Raw genomic sequence first — 17,484 nt, 5'->3', positions numbered from 1 at the left:
AGAACATATATGCGATATAATTATCTAATTGTGCTGTATCATGACACACCAATGTGCTTTCTGCAGCCATCGACTTGGACTTTGCAGTTAGAACGCAAATGAGTGAATCTACAGATGCAGATGAACTACCAGTATTTGTCAATTATAAATTTGATAAAAAAAGCGGACGCCCATTTACTTCGTATGTCTACACAAGAAACAGCAGGAGAAGATATATTTAATTGCATTATTGACTAAATTATAAAATATGAGATCGGTGGGGAGAACTTTATTAACATTTGCACGATAATTGTTACAACCTCAATAAGAAAAACCAAAGGAGATATGTCATGTATACTGCTGATCGGTACAAGAGCCATCAGCAGTAACTGCATTTTGCATAGGCGAGTTCAAGTAACAAAAGTGCCTATTCATTTAAAATATGTTAAGGATAAAGTGGTAAAAATGACAAACTCTGTAAAACTTCGGCTACTGTGGTCCAGATTGTTTAAAATATTTTGTGATAAGGTGGGTAGTGAAGAGAGTGCACTATTACTAAATCGAGAAATCAGATGGCTGCCCAGAGGAAAAGGCTTATAACTTTGTAATGCGTTACTGGCCTTCTTTAATGTGCAAAATAATTCCTGTTTTATCAAATTTTTAAGATGTGCCTCATGGGTAACAAAACTCACACATATAGTAGACATTATTAGAAAGTGCAACGAAATTAATTGGTCATTGATAGCGTGCAATGGTAATATCTTTAATACAGGAGACAAGAATTCCGTCTTTTGCGACAAAATTAAAATTTTTGTTTTCTTCAGTCCAAGAAAACTACTTTAATATTAATCATCATATAAGGGGGCCATATTGTAATTGCTTCCCCACTTTATGTGAATGTTTGACCAAAAATAGTTTTAACATAGCTCAATGAATTCATAAGTTATTTATAGAGAAGTCACATCTTGGACAAATCTCTTCTGAAATATCTTTCAACGATTGGTGAAATAGTTCGTGGGTTCGAGAACCCTTCCCATAACAGTTCAGCCAACATTCTTAAGGGTGGGAGACTATGAAATACTAATCGACTTTATAAGTGACTGATTTAAAGCCAAAGCACGAAGATGTGCCATTGTGTAATTTCTGGGCTAATTTATCAGAAGAATATGAATTCATCGAAACAAGTTCTTAATGCTTTAATTCCGTGTATATGAAGCACGATTCTTATTATGCTGCAATGAAGACAAAGTTCAAAAACACGCCTGACGCCACACCAGATGTTAAAATTCAACTTTCTGCTCTATTGTACCTGACATTTAGATGATTTTCAATTTAATAATCACTGAAACCACAGAAAATATTTAACTTTATTGTTAAGTATTATGGCAAAAATAATTACTGAATACATTTGAACTAAATTTTCTTATTTTAAAAACTTTATTTTGATTTATGCCTTATTACTTATGATTTTAAATTGAAGTGACTAAGGTATAATCTAATCTCTCTTTCTTTTTAATTTTACTAATTTTTTTAAACTTCAAAGTAAGTTAGATGTTCCACGAAATTACTAGGATTCTCAAAGGATTGTGTCAGAGAAAATGTTAAGGAACCCCTGCTCTAGAATCAGATACAGAATTTATTTAATGATCCATCCTGCAGCCTCTGTCAGGATCTATAAAAAAAACTAATCTGGGTTCATAGCTTTGTAAAGTACACTTAGTATGGTATGGAATGCAGTGTACTGAGTAATATGCTGCTGCAGTAGTCTTATGTTGAAGACAGGTTTGATAATGCGGTCCACACAACTATTTTCATATCGACATTGCTACGGCACCCTACATGCATTTGTACCTTGGAAGTTCCAACTGTCATCTTCTTGTTCGTTCCTCATGGTCACACACTTAAGAATTAATACTGTCCAGGTCTGAAAGGGACCTGTTCGTCGGTTTAGAAGATGAACATCAGTCTCAGTTAGGTCTGGTTACTACTGACGGATATCAACATAACAACTAAGAAATTATTTTCTTTTAACATGAGAAAGTTTTACAGTCATAGAAAACAGAAAAAAATACACCATGTACAATTCATGGAGTGGCTTCTGTCATTACTTCTTTTTGAACACTAATACATCTGTCAAGCACACAGGCACGCAAACGCCTTATCAATGCAGAAGTGAGATATCTGCTCTTCACAGCCTAAAAAATGCGTCAAACTACCGCAACAGCGCTTTCTGTTGGTACGTAACATATCTGGCAGCCTGCTTACTGTGTTTCAAGCATTCATCTCGATCTCTAATTTATATCTCCACTTTTATCTACATCAATTAACTATTATTATGCTTCATGAAGAGTCCAATTAATCTATCCTTTCTTTCTGTGAACTCTCTTTCTCACCGAGTTTGATTCTGTGTCTCTTTATATGCTAATCACAATTTTCAACATTCTTCTGCATATACAGATTTCCAAAATTCGAATCTCTTCTTGTCTGTACTGTTTATTCCAGTCTTTTCCGGTCCATACTGTTTATTAACCTCGCTTCACTTTCTTATATGGCTACGCTGTAACCAAAAACTTAACAAAAGACTTCCTAAAATGAAATTTACATCCTGTGATACCATCATCATATTTTTCTAGTAAGATTTCTTGGATTCCGTGTACTATCACGATCCTTTGATTCTTTTTACGTCGACATTTACCGCCCAGGAAGCAAAACTCGTCTACTGCTTTCATTGCCACATTTCCTAGTCAAATTCCCTTATTGTCAGCTGACTATATTCAGCTATACCCCATTGCTCATGTTTCCCTATCATTTGCATTCATCATATAATCTCAATGCACTGAACTGTTTTTCCAAATACTTCTCCACCTATGACATAATTGCAGAGTTATCTACTTAGTTATCAATTTAAGAAGACCGCAAAGTGGTTCAGGTCGGAAAAAATCGATTTTCGGTTTTCATCATATTTCGATAGATTATAGTTTTATTTAAGTACTCTGAAAAGTATTTTGCTGAAAAAAAAAATTTTGTCGAGCATTTAAAGAGCGTTTTCCTACCACGTGTGTTTATGTGCCACGCTCACTTTTCTGTGACCCACTTTTCTGCATATATTTTAGATCTTTATATCCCCTACATCGCACGTTTGGGATTTGTTTTTACTCCCGAGTGTGTTGGCTATTCTTGGAATGCAACGGTCGGTATTATTTTGCTTCTGCTGTTCGTAAACAACAAGCTTTCAAACACGCGGTTAGTTTTGCTCAAGTGTGATTGCGAGTAGCTGTTATACTTAAATTTTGCAGTGCTTGTTTACGTGTGTTTTGTTGTGTTTATTAAAGATGATGAAACGTAAAGGCATTTTCAAGAAACGACAATTTAGAGGAAACAAGTTTACAAAGCTTTCTGTACAAGAGGTTATGTCTCCTGGCAATGATGTTTCAAATTATAGTTCTACAACAAGTGCATCACCAAAGAAGCTCTCACCGTTTCAAGAGAGTTACAACGAATTTATTGTAAGTGACAAGGGGCGCAGTAACATTATTATAAATTTGAGAATATTATCAGATTTAATTTCTAAATTTGTAAAATGTTGACAGTGTTTTGAGTCACAGAGTGTGAAAATTTGTGAGTGTGCCAGTGGGAGAAGAGGCTTAGCAATTGCTTTGGATTTAATTTGCACTAAATGCTCAGTTGTGATTTCATTTATGAGTTCTTCAAAACCAGATACAAGTGGCCCTTGTGAAATCAATACTAGATTAGTTATGCCTTACGATGCATTGGAAGGGCATGGCTGCACGGAGAACATTTTGTTCAGTGATGAACTTACATCAACCGCCAAATAAATTTGAAAAACTGACTGCAATATTAGAGAAAGCTGTATGTGAGGTCAGTGTGGAAAGCATAAAACTGGCTGCTAGGGGAGCAGTGGAAGAAAATGACGATTGTTCGGGTATTGCAGTTGCACTTGGTGGAAGTTGGCACAAAAGAGGACATACTTCTCTGAATTGAGTAGTGACTGCCACGAGTGTAGACACCGGTAAAGTGTTAGATGTGGAGATAATGTCTAAATGTTGCAAATGTTATAAAGTCAATGAACATAAAGAACACATCTGTGCGACTAATTGCCGGCCGCGGTGGTCTCGCGGTTCTAGGCGCGCAGTCCGGAACCGTGCGACTGCTACGGTCACAGGTTCGAATCCTGCCTGGGGCATGGATGTGTGTGATGTCCTTAGGTTAGTTAGGTTTAAGTAGTTCTAAGTTCTAGGGGACTAACGGCCACAGCAATTGAGTCCCATAGTGCTCAGAGCCATTTCAACCATTTTTTGTGTGACTAATTTTAGAGGAACAAGTGGAGTACACCAAATATTTCATCCCCCCTTAGAAACAGGAGGTGTACGGTACACCAAATATTTGGGCGACGGTGACAGTAAGGCATAGAAATATGTAGCGAACTATAAGCCATATGGAGATGTCATTAGTAACAAAATAGAATGTGTAGGCCATGCTCAAAAACGTTTGGGAACAAAACTGAGAAATCTAACTGTTGATATGAGAGGAAAAGGGGATTCAAAATTGTTGACCGGAAAGGGTCAGTTAACTAAAACTGAAATAGAAAACTTGCAGCTATATTATGGGCAGGAGAAATAAAGAAAATCTGGAGGCAATGAAGAGAGATGTTTGGGCCATATTCTTCCATAAGTTCTCCACTGATGATAAGCCATGTCATGGATTGTGTCCATCAGGAGAAAATTCGTGGTGCAAATACAATAGGGCTAAGGCAACTGGAGAATCTTATTCTCCCCAGCATTCTCTTCCTGCTGCTGTTATTACAGTAATTAAACCTATTTTCAGACACTTGGCTCATCCTGAACTTCTAAAGAATTGTCTGCAAGGGCAGAAACAGAACCCAAACGAATGTTTGAACAGCATAATGTGGAACTGCCTTCCAAAAACTATATTTGTAGGCATGCATACAATGAAACTATGAGTTCATCATGCTGTTATTACATTCAGTTGTGGTAATATTGGAAACTTATGGGTACTTAAAAAGCTGGGAATTAATCCTGGAGAAAATAAGGTCACTGGGCTGCAACACTGCGATAAAATGAGGACAGCCGATGCAGACAGGTGTGCATCTAATACGGCCAAGAAAGCAAGACAAACATCCAGGAAGATGAAAAAGAAGCTGGAAGACCTGCTAGAGGCCAAAGAAGAGCCATCTTATGCAGCAGGACAATTTTAATTAACTGTAAGTAACAAATTTCAAAAGTTTTATCTTTAAAGTAAATATCCTGCAAACTAAAATTTTCAGTACATATGCCCCATTATATCCGAAACTATAATAGATAAATGAATGAAATTTTCAGAAACTCTGCATAATATAAAAAGCCACCTACTACATTAATTAATATTCTTCCATTAGCAAGTTCAGAAAAAATATTTTTGCAGAAAAACTTAATATTTTTTGTTAGTAAATTTAAAAAAGTATTTCTTAAAAAATATAAAATGGATAAAGTAGATTTTAGTACAGTTGACTCTATTAGCATCATGTAACATACTGGTACAGTAAAAATATTAAAGTCCTGCATCAAATAGTTTTTTTCAGAAATGGGTTATATACTTACCTAAATTAACATGGTTAGAAAGGCTGGGTGTGGTCCCCTTAAAATGAATAAATCTCACTGACATAAACCTCCGAAAGATATATTTGATCACTGAGGAATGTATGGTAATCAGATGGCTACATTTTGCAAGGAAACTGCTGTCTTCTGCTAGTCTTTCCAGCCAGGGGCATGGCGCATTCGGGTAGCAGGCGTCTGTCCACCTAGGGAAAGCTGCACCCTACTACAGACATATTCCAGAAACGACGAGGTGTTTTTTTCTCGAAGGAGTCGTTACAGAATGGGTATCAGTCTTTGAATGAACAAAGAAACATTGAGAAGATACTATGGAACAAAACAGTGTATCCTCCATTCCGTACTATTACCGCTGCGAGCGATCTGAAGTGATTTATAGTAACGAAACTAAAACGATTTCTACACTCCTGGAAATGGAAAAAAGAACACATTGACACCGGTGTGTCAGACCCACCATACTTGCTCCGGACATTGCGAGAGGGCTGTACAAGCAATGATCACACGCACGGCACAGCGGACACACCAGGAACCGCGGTGTTGGCCGTCGAATGGCGCTAGCTGCGCAGCATTTGTGCACCGCCGCCGTCAGTGTCAGCCAGTTTGCCGTGGCATACGGAGCTCCATCGCAGTCTTTAACGCTGGTAGCATGCCGCGACAGCGTGGACGTGAACCGTATGTGCAGTTGACGGACTTTGAGCGAGGTCGTATAGTGGGCATGCGGGAGGCCGGGTGGACGTACCGCCGAATTGCTCAACACGTGGGGCGTGAGGTCTCCACAGTACATCGATGTTGTCGCCAGTGGTCGACGGAAGGTGCACGTGCCCGTCGACCTGGGACCGGACCGCAGCGACGCACGGATGCACGCCAAGACCGTAGGATCCTACGCAGTGCCGTAGGGGACCGCACCGCCACTTCCCAGCAAATTAGGGACACTGTTGCTCCTGGGGTATCGGCGAGGACCATTCGCAACCGTCTCCATGAAGCTGGGCTACGTTCCCGCACACCGTTAGGCCGTCTTCCGCTCACGCCCCAACATCGTGCAGCCCGCCTCCAGTGGTGTCGCGACAGGCGTGAATGGAGGGACGAATGGAGACGTGTCGTCTTCAGCGATGAGAGTCGCTTCTGCCTTGGTGCCAATGATGGTCGTATGCGTGTTTGGCGCCGTGCAGGTGAGCACCACAATCAGGACTGCATACGACCGAGGCACACAGGGCCAACACCCGGCATCATGGTGTGGGGAGCGATCTCCTACACTGGCCGTACACCACTGGTGATCGTCGAGGGGACACTGAATAGTGCACGGTACATCCAAACCGTCATCGAACCCATCGTTCCACCATTCCTAGACCGGCAAGGGAACTTGCTGTTCCAACAGGACAATGCACGTCCACATGTATCCTGTGCCACCCAACGTGCTCTAGAAGGTGTAAGTCAACTACCCTGGCCAGCAAGATCTCCGGATCTGTCCCGCATTGAGCATGTTTGGGACTGGATGAAGCGTCGTCTCACGCGGTCTGCACGTCCAGCACGAACGCTGGTCCAACTGAGGTGCCAGGTGGAAATGGCATGGCAAGCCGTTCCACAGGACTACATCCAGCATCTCTACGATCGTCTCCATCGGAGAATAGCAGCCTGCATTGCTGCGAAAGGTGTATATACACTGCACTAGTGCCGACATTGTGCATGCTATGTTGCCTGTGTCTATGTGCCTGTGGTTCTGTCAGTGTGATCATGTGATGTATCTGACCCCAGGAATGTGTCAATAAAGTTTCCCCTCCCTGGGACAATGAATTCACGGTGTTCTTATTTCAATTTCCAGGAGTGTATTAATGGGATATGTATAGTTTATAAATATTACATAACTAGACATTTCCCTGAGCCCTCGCTTATGTATGCATTTGACACATATATCGAAAACCTCCCTGTCTCAGTGTCCACCTTCTCACCTTCCGTCTGTCCATCCCATCCTCCCACCTTTATCTGTCAATTTCCTCTCTCCACACCCTCTTTCTCTCCACCCCCTCCTTCCACACACTTTTTCCATTTCCTACGCCCCTTTTCTCCGCCTACATCTTCCGTCGTTCCTTTGACCTTACTTTCCTCCCCTTCTCTCTTCCAATTCGAGACTTCTTCTCTTCCGGTTCCACCTGGCCACAATCTTTCAGCACCTTTAACCTGCCTCATGCATCTCCCCCTCCTTCCCCGCCTCACTGTCTGTGTTGAGCTGCGCACTCTTCAGATGTTTTGGAGAGGTACCCATTCTTCCAACGTTTTGGGAAGGCTGGGAGGAGTTACTCCGTAGACTACCTTTCATGCGACGGTAATATGGTGCCATTTTTCAACAGGATAATATTATTTCAATCATGGAACGTGTCTTTATGCTCTGTCTCCATGATATTGAGATCCTTCCATGGCCTGCAGGATCCCCTGATCTGTCCCCGATAGAACACATGTGGAACGAGCTCGAACTCATATTCCGCCCCAGTGCCAGTATCTAGGAAATCAAGGACTAGACCCAACAGTTGTGGACTAGCTTACCTCACGAGAGGATACGACAGCCTTAAGGCATTGTCCCCAAACGAATCAGTGAATGCACCCAGGACAAGCGAGGCGTCAAGTCACACAGATAAGTGAGGTCATACTGTGGTCATACTGTCAAGTTGTTTCAAAATTTGACTCGATTTTGTAATCACTGTAACAGCGTGACACATCCTCTCGACCCCTGTAGTTCCGTTTAGTTCCCTGTATCCCTTCTGTGTGCTTCCTGTCCTCTTCTTCGTCTCTTTCTTCTTCTTCTTCTTCTTCTTCTTCTTCTTGTGTGTGTGTGTGTGTTTGAGGTTTACGGGAGCTAAACAGCGGGGTCATCAGCGCCCATTCTTCTTCTTCTTCCAGGAGGTTGGGAGCTAGGTTGGAGCTGTAAGGTGCTGGTGCCCAAATGAAATAGTCCAGTACACGATACGAATTTAGCAAACAAACTGGATACCTTGAAAAATCACAGACGCCTCTGATTAAACAATTTTACTTGCCACACGACTAACAGCCAATAGAAGCTCCACAATATTTAACTGCACTTGTTACACTAATGTCATCAAGCGAAGATTACTCAAACTTCTAAATCAACATTAGCGGCTGCTTTAAACTGTACACCAAGACAAGATTTCAATAAAACTCAAATAGTAGGAAATATTTTGCCAAATAAACGAAAGAATAATTATGTGAAATTAAACAAAGCTTAGAAAACTGAAAATTATTCAGGAGTGAGTACTTGACGTCTGCTCCAAAATTTACATCAAGCATGTAGTGAAAGAAATTCATAGCACAGTAACCAAAAGCAAAAGGTTTACTAGGTGAATAAGGAACAAAATCAGAAGGTTTTAATTAACAACGTAGAGACGCTCTACAAGTACGTTTTGGCAGCAGCAGCAGATTCATGCCCAACAGGTCACAAAAGCTTAAACTTTTCAAATAAATTAGCTAAGACAACCATTTAAATAATCTGAAAATAGAATGAGTTTTTCACTCTGCAGCGGATTGTGCGCTGATATGAAACTTCCTGGCAGATTAAAACTGTGCGCACGACCGAGACTCGAACTCGGGACCTTTGCCTTTCGCGGGCAAGTGCTCTACCATCTGAGCTACCGAAGCACGACTCACGCCCGGTACTCACAGCTTCACTTCTGCCACTATCTCGTCTCGTACATTCCAAACTTTACAGAAGCTCTCCTGCGAACCTTGCAGAACAGGCACTCCCGAAAGAAAGCATACTGCGGAGACGTGGCTTAGCCACTGCCTGGGGGAGGTTTCCAGAATGAGTTTTTCACTCTGCAGCGGAGTGTGCGCTGATATGAAACTTCCTGGCAGATTAAAACTGTGCACCCGAGCGAGACTCGAACTCGGGACCTTTGCCTTTCGCGGTCAAGTGCTCTACCATCTGAGCTACCGAAGCACGACTCACGCCCGGTACTCACAGCTTCACTTCTGCCACTATCTCGTCACGTACATTCCAAACTTTACAGAAGCTCTCCTGCGAACCTTGCAGAACAAGCACTCCCGAAAGAAAGGACATTGCAGAGACGCGGCTTAGCCACAGCCTGGGGGCGGTTTCCAGAATGAGGTTTTCACTCTGCAGCGGAGTGTGCGCTGATATGAAACTTCCTGGCACATTAAAACTGTGCGCCCGGCCGAGACTCGAACTCGGGACCTTTGCCTTTCGCGGGCAAGTGCTCTACCATCTGAGCTACCGAAGCACGACTCACGCCCGCTACTCACAGCTTCACTTCTGCCAGTATCTCGTCTCGTACATTCCAAACTTTACAGAAGCTCTCCTGCGAACCTTGCAGAACAAGCACTCCCCCAGGCTGTGGCTAAGCCACGTCTCCGCAGTATCCTTTCTTTCGGGAGTGCTTGTTCTGCAAGGTTCGCAGGAGAGCTTCTGTAAAGTTTGGAATGTAGGAGACGAGATACTGGCAGAAATGAAGCTGTGAGTACCGGGCGTGAGTCGTGCTTCGGTAGCTCAGATGGTAGAGCACTTGCCCGCGAAAGGCAAAGGTCGCAAGTTCGAGTCTCGGTCGGGCGCACAGTTTTAATCTGCCAGGAAGTTTCAATCTGAAAATACTTAAAAATTTCCAGTACTCGATCCATGAGACAATCGCCAGCTACTACTCAAGATCCGAAATCGCCACAAGACACTCAGTTCTAACTGGCAAGTTAACGGCTAAATTTATTATTTAACACGCACATGTACGTAACGGACAGAAGCCTCCACCAAATGGGCACGCCAAAATGGCGGCAAAGCTTGCACGCAGAGAATAAGGAGGAATTTGGTTGATACAGAGGTTAAAATAGTGGACGAAAAAATATACCTTTCGTCAAGCAGGCTAGCACACCGTGGGACTAAATTTTACACTCGCTCGAATTCGCCCCACTTCTGTAATTCAACATCAACCTCAAGGCTGTGGTCTACCTTAGTGCGTTTAAAACAACTTAGCCATAACTGAAACATACAAAACAGCAATTGTCGAACGATCCAAAATACAACAGTACACATTTGCGAACTCGAAAGGTACAATTTAACACCACGTTGTCTAACACCTAAAGCTTTGTTTCTTGTACAGGAAGTTATGAGCGGTTTAACGTGCTACTTTGTTTCATCGTGGTCTGTACCAAAACGTTTGACTGACGTACGTAATATAGGTAGTCATAATCAACGGCGCGACTCAGGCACCATTACATTAATATAGGAACCATAATCCACCACAAAGTCTGCCTACAACAGAAACAAGTAGAATACAAAATTTTAATGGTACAATATGCAAATCCGAATGCACACGGTGAAAAGATTTATATATGAACTGCCTTAGACATATATCTGCCCACACAGTAAAGACACCTTTAAGCGTTAACTGCTCTCTCCGCTTAACAAGAAATTTATATTTCACAATACTTACAAAACACAGATCCGATCACTCATCGGATAGGATTACAACACGCTCGATACAATAATTCGGGTTAGTAGAAGTTCAGTAGGCTAGTAACAATTTAACAGGTCTGGCTGAAGGTCTAAATGCACTCAGTCCTACTCACGGTCAAATGAACACCACTCGACACAAGTGTCTTGGCGACAGAAATATGAAAATCTGCTTAATGACCAGACGTTTGGAGGATCACCATAAAATCCGTGATTGCCAAATTAACGCTCATATGCCGTTTGGGAAATTTCACACTGCTGTCCAACATGACTGTCGCAGGACGACAACCACCCATTCCAGTATCTGCCATCTCCTCACGACCGTCCTCAGCTAGTATCCGCAGCGCCGTATCCCGCCCAAGACAATACAACAGTACTTCGCACTGTCTCCAGACATAAACACAACTCCCATCAGTTGTTTCTGCGGAAGCTTGAATATCCAAGTTTTCGACAGCCCACGTCCTTCTCAAGTCGGTAAATCCCAGGCCACAATCAGGTAACAGCATTCAATCGACCGATAGCTGGCGTCTTGCCGGAAAACTTGAGTGCACGGAACGTTCTTCTTCCCTTTTTTTTTTCCTCCAGGAGTGAAGTATTTTCACACAAGCATCCACAATCCCAGCGTAGCGGACCGTGAAAGTGTCAGATATCTGGATACAACATGAATTACTGTGGTCAATAATTTTTATTTTGACGACGCGTATCTTAGATTACCCAATCTTTTGGAGGAATATAGGGTTGCAGTTGAAATATACCAAACAGTAGCGAACATTATAGTCTTCCTTACTACGGAAATTGGGGACAGCCACATCAGTCAAGAAAACACCTAACATCCCAATGAAAGAATAAAAAAATCGACTGCAATCATTCAATGAAAAGCTAAACTTTTTTTTGACATGTCAGTGAATTTCTTCTTACACAATATCATACGGATTTTAGTTGGAGAGTTAAACATATATATTTTTCTATCGCTGTTTTATCATTGTATTTCTATGGATCTACCCATGTTTTGATATTACTCCATTAATTAGTACCCCAGTTTCACTTAGTAGGCGTGTACATTTATATTCTGTTTCCCTAATGTACCTCAAGCCAGACAACATGATGAGGATCGAACGCATGCAATAAAATTTATTTCAAATTAGTATGAAATGCCACGTTCGCAGCTCGTGGTCTAGTGGCTGGCGTTGCTGCCATAGGATCACAGGATCCCAGGTTAGATTCCCGGTAGGGTGAGGACTTTCTACGCCCGAGGATTGGGTGTGCGTGTTGTCCTCATTATCTCATCATCATGCGAGACTGGAACCGAAAAGACCGGGAACTTTTATAGGCACTGATGACCAAAATGCTGAGCGCCCCACCAATCAACATCATCATTATTGAATAACGTGTGTGAAATCTAATGGGAGTTAACTGCTAAGGTCATCAGTACGTAAGCTTACACACTACTTAACCTAAATTGTCCTAAGGACAAACACACACACCCATGCCCAAGGGAGGACTCGAACCTCCGCCAGGAACAGCCGCACGGTCCATGACTGCAGCGCCCCTGACCGCTCGGCTAATCCCGCGCGGCATTGTTGAATACCACTTCAGATTTCTCAGTAAAGTCACGCTCTTCAAAGTAAGTTGTGTTTGCATCTTCATCAGTTGTAAGTATTTAGCCATGACAGCGTGGTGTATCTGGAGTGTAAATATCTTCATGTTACCTTTTTCAGACATGGCACCATAATGCGACAAAGGTATCATGCGAATGCAAAACCTATGAACACAGAGTATTTGCGAGGTACATGAAAGAGATTGTCAAAAACGCTGATGAAGGTTGCCCGCAATAGTAACGAAGATATCAAAAATTCTTTGATTTTATTACGCAGTCACAGCACAATAAAAATCCGTTTGAAATAAACTGGATTGGGTTTGAAACCATCAGTTCTTGTACAAGAATGGATATATCCTGCTAGTATACTCAAGTGTTCTAAGTTCAACTAATCTACGGAAAGGCAAAAGTAACCCATTTCTGACAACGCATATTCGATCAGCTTTGTTCACTGTGTTAGTGGAATCGTTTTTCATGGTCGATAAAGACCACTAGAGAATTCTATCTATCTATCTATCGCTTGAGCCTTGTCCCACAGTTACGCAGGGTCAGCCACCGTTAATCGGATGTTGATGTTTAAGGGGTGGCCGGATGCCCTCCCTGCCGCCACCCGATACCCCCCGGGATGGAATTATGGTACCCCAATTGTCTGTGTCGAGTGTAATCCATGGAATAGTGCGAATGTGTTCAGATGTCTGCGAGCTTGTAACTGAGGCGAAAACTGGGGACCAGTACGGTATTCACCTAGCGGGATGTGGAAAACCGCCTAAGAACCACATCCAGGATGGCCAGCACATCGACCCTCGTCGTTAACCCGCCGGGCGGATTAGATCCGTGGCCGGCGCGCCAACCCGAGTGCAGGAAGCAGCGTGTTAGCGCTCTCAGCTACCTTGGCGGGTCACTGACCACTAAAGAATAAACTTCTTCATTTCACCTCTACGATCGCAAACTTGTTAGGTCCTGGCAGTACCTGTGTCAGTCAGTAGTGCCCATTTCAGAGCTGCAGCGAAAAGAGAGAAAAACGAATAAATAGGTAATGATGAAAAGTGTTACCGACATATGTGAAACTTATGCTCTTTAAATATGACGAAGCATGCGTATTTTTAAAACCATGTCCTCATGTTATGGAGCCAAAATGACATCGTCAAATGATAAACACGAAAACAGCGCCAGCTTCGTCACATATATGTAAATACTCTTCATATCAGAGCCATCTTGTTAACAGAACTGCTGTTCAAATCAAACTGCCATACAGTAGCCGCGAAATATTTATGTCAGAAGCTCTCTAGAAGTTGCTGCTATACACACATTCTTCAGTAATATACACTGAAGAGCCAAAGAAACATGGACTCCTGCGTAATATTGTGTAGAGCCCCCGCGAGCACGCAAAAGTACAACAGTAAGACGTGGCATAGACTCGAATAATGTCTGAAGAAGTTCTGAAGGGAACTGATACCTTGAATCGTACTGGGCTGTCCATAAATCCGTAAGAGTATAAGGGAGGGGAGACCTCTTCTGAACAGCACGTCGCAAGGCATCCAAGATATACTCAAAAATGTTCATTTTTGGGGAGTTTTGTGGCCAGCGGAAGTGTTTTAACTTAGACGAGTGTTCCTGGATCCACTCTGTATCAATTCTGAAATTGTGGGGTCTCCCATTGACCTGTTTGAATTGCCCAACTCCATCGGAATGAACAATGGGCATGAATAGATGCAGGTGATCAGGCAGGATCTGTGTCACACAGTACGTGTGTCACCCGTCAGAGTCGTATGTAAATTTAACAAGGGTCTCGTATCACTCCAAATGCACACGCCCCACATCACTGCAGAGCCTCTACCAGCTTAAACAGTCCCTTGCCGACATGCAGGGGCCATGGGCTCAAGAGGTTGTCTCCACGCCGGTAAAAGTCTAACTGATTGATACGAACACGATTCGTCTGGCCACGCAGCATGTTTCCAGTCGTCAACAGTTCAATGTCGATGATGGCGGGCCCAAGCGAGGCGTAAAGCTTTGTGTCGTGCAGTCATCAAGGGTACACCAGTGGGTCTTCGGCTTCGAAAGCCGAGATCGATAATGTTTCGTTGAATGGTTCGCACGCTGACACTTGTTTATGGCCTAGGAATGAAACCGACTGACTGGCGTGTAACCTCAGTGGAGTAACTTTTATACGTGATTCTTACAATTTAATCTCTATCCGCTTTAAGAATCCGGTACCGTTGGCTATATCACCACACGAAAAACGAGCTGGTGTAATCCTGTGGTAACACTCGATGTAACTGCTGATGGTGACGAAGCTGCAGACCCACAAATGTGGTGAGAGCTGAAACCTAAGACCTTAGCAGAGTGCTGTGTATACCAAATCTGAATCTTGTCACTTTACTGTCAATAACAATCTTAAGACACGCACTCCCAGCACAAGGCAGAATTTAGCAAGTGTATAACAGGTAAGCGCTCCCAAGAACCGTATGCCAGACAGAAGAGGACACCCAGAGCGAGGGGGAGTACAGTACTGTCTTTAACCGTACAGCAAAATACTGTGCCCTAGCTGATCTCTAAGATCTGCGTCGCACCGGAGGCTAAAACAGAATTATTCTCTGCGCTTGGCGGCGAAGACAAGAGAATGTTCCTGCTCTTTTGAGAGCTGAAACAGGGTCTCCCGCTCCTTCCCGAGTTCAAACACGAATCCCCTCAACTAAAACTACTGGCTCAGCTGCTCACCTCTCTTTACCCCATCGCTTGGTACGGCCGAGCGAATCATAGTTTAGAAACCACTGCGCGGACTCTCTCCCCCGCAAAGTAAACGGCTCCGTCCAATCACACTCAAGTTTCCGTCGAATTTTCCAGAAGACATCCCTCCTACCAAGCTTTAAGTAAATGTGCCAATACGGAATGTGGGCCTCAAAATTTCGTGGGAACAAGCCCGTCGTACTCGCCAAAACAGCTGACGGCTCGAGGCGTAGCCTTCGCCTGCCGCTTCCAAATAGTCACGGTATTGTTTGAAAGAATTTTCGTCGGCGACTACACGGCACCTGACAGCCTGCACCGGCCATTATATAACAGTTCTCACCATTCATGCACTACATACGCTCCTTGTAAAACTCGGCCCTCAGCCCTCAGTCTGGTCAGTGACCGCATTCATACACCGTTCCGTGTTTCGACTACCGCCCGACGTGTGCGTCTCTCCAAGAACCAGCTATTGCCACCCTGAGACACCCCACTAGGCTCCTTGTCTGTCCTCGACCACTGAGTAAGGCAGCGGACCCACAGCTCCAGCCATTCTATGTACAAGCACATCATCTAACAAGGAAGTTACCTGCAAGTCTTAGTAATAGGTCTACTTAACGATGTTGGTCATGTTCTTTATACGACGGAATCTTTGTAACTTTTTGTATATCCATCCTTCTGACAGGAGGTTTTTGGGACGACGGCTGTTTACTGTTGTCAGAAAATGAAACGCCTACAGCCATCCTTATGACATTTTTTATTTTGTTGCAACCAGTTTCGGTTCTTCAATGCGCTATGTTCAGGCTGCAGTTGATGCGCAGGGGGTCAACACGACCCTATTCACATCGCACCAGTGGCCAGCATACCTGTTTACGCAGACTGTCTGAAAACTTTGGTGTCCGCAATCTGCGAATCAACTCAAGCTGGCTAGAGTGTTGACACCAAAGTTTTTAGACAGTCTGCGTAAACAGTTATGTTGGCCATAGGGATCGTGTCAACCCCTTGTGCATCAACTACAGCCTGAAGATGGTGCTTTGAAGCACCGAAAATGGTTGCAATAAAATAAATAAAATAATAAGGACGCTGTACGAGTTTCATTTTCTCAGAATCTTTATAATATGCGCAAATACGGCCACCTTACAATCATTTGACGATACCTCCGTGACTCCACTATATCAGAATATGGTTTTAAAACAGGTATGCCTTGTCATATTAAAGAGCATAATTTTCACATCAATGCAGTAATACTTGTCACCATGGTCTAATTTACGCTTTAAGCTGCAGACATCCAATAACTGTATTTGTGTTTTTCCGACTTTTTCTACAGACAATATGCTCATTGCTGACCTGTTGTTGACCGTGCAGCTTATCCCTGGAATAAATGATGACTAACTGAAACCCTCAGCTGCCGACAGGTGTTGTCGATATACCTCGATGTGGACAGCAACAGTAATCTGTTCTTTCAAGAACAGTTACTGTCTTCATATATATATAGTTAAAGGCTACCCAGCCATTGACCTTCGTCTGTGCGAATGCGCACAGGTTGCCCAAACTCTTACGGGAGTCGCCAAAGCGTGCGCGAGTAATGAGTGAATGGGCAAATGTCTGTAAGGTACATTACATATGTAGAATTGTGGACAGGTGGGAATGAGTGACTCACGGGAAGCGTGCAAGGGATAAGTCCCTGCAGTCGCGCTATACATGTCTGTCCTCGGTGGCTCAGATGGATAGAGCGCCTGCCATGTAAGCAGGAGATTCCGGGTTCGATTCCCGGTCAGGGCACACATTTTTCAGCTGTCCACATCGAGGTATGTCAACAACACCTGTCGGCAGATGAGGTTGTCGGTTAATCATCATTTATCCGAGTTTTATTTCTTTTCCCTGAAGTTTAATTCCAATGAATCAATTAAAAAATATTAGCAGGACATTAGCAATGTAGCTATTAGTACGTATTTTCCGAAGCACTGGGGTTGAAAAACCAACTTTAGACACTGCATGCACATCCACATTCGAAACCATTTCACAATCAGAGTCAGTTTCACAACTTACGCGAAATTCTCCTCCAAGCACTGACCAATAGTGTGCTG

General features: G+C 43.1%; 1 non-coding gene across 1 annotated transcript; it reads left to right on the top strand.

The window, feature by feature from the left end:
- The first annotated feature begins 17,104 nt into the window (after nt 1-17,104).
- Nucleotides 17,105-17,179, top strand: Trnat-ugu. Its single transcript has one exon. It is a non-coding gene; the product is annotated as a tRNA-Thr (tRNA).
- Nucleotides 17,180-17,484: the final 305 nt, after the last annotated feature.

The sequence above is a fragment of the Schistocerca americana genome, chromosome 4 (genome assembly GCF_021461395.2).
Source record: "Schistocerca americana isolate TAMUIC-IGC-003095 chromosome 4, iqSchAmer2.1, whole genome shotgun sequence".
NCBI classification, from domain to species: domain Eukaryota; kingdom Metazoa; phylum Arthropoda; class Insecta; order Orthoptera; family Acrididae; genus Schistocerca; species Schistocerca americana.
Note: the sequence above shows the minus strand (reverse complement) of the source record. Positions and strands in the feature narration are given on the sequence as shown.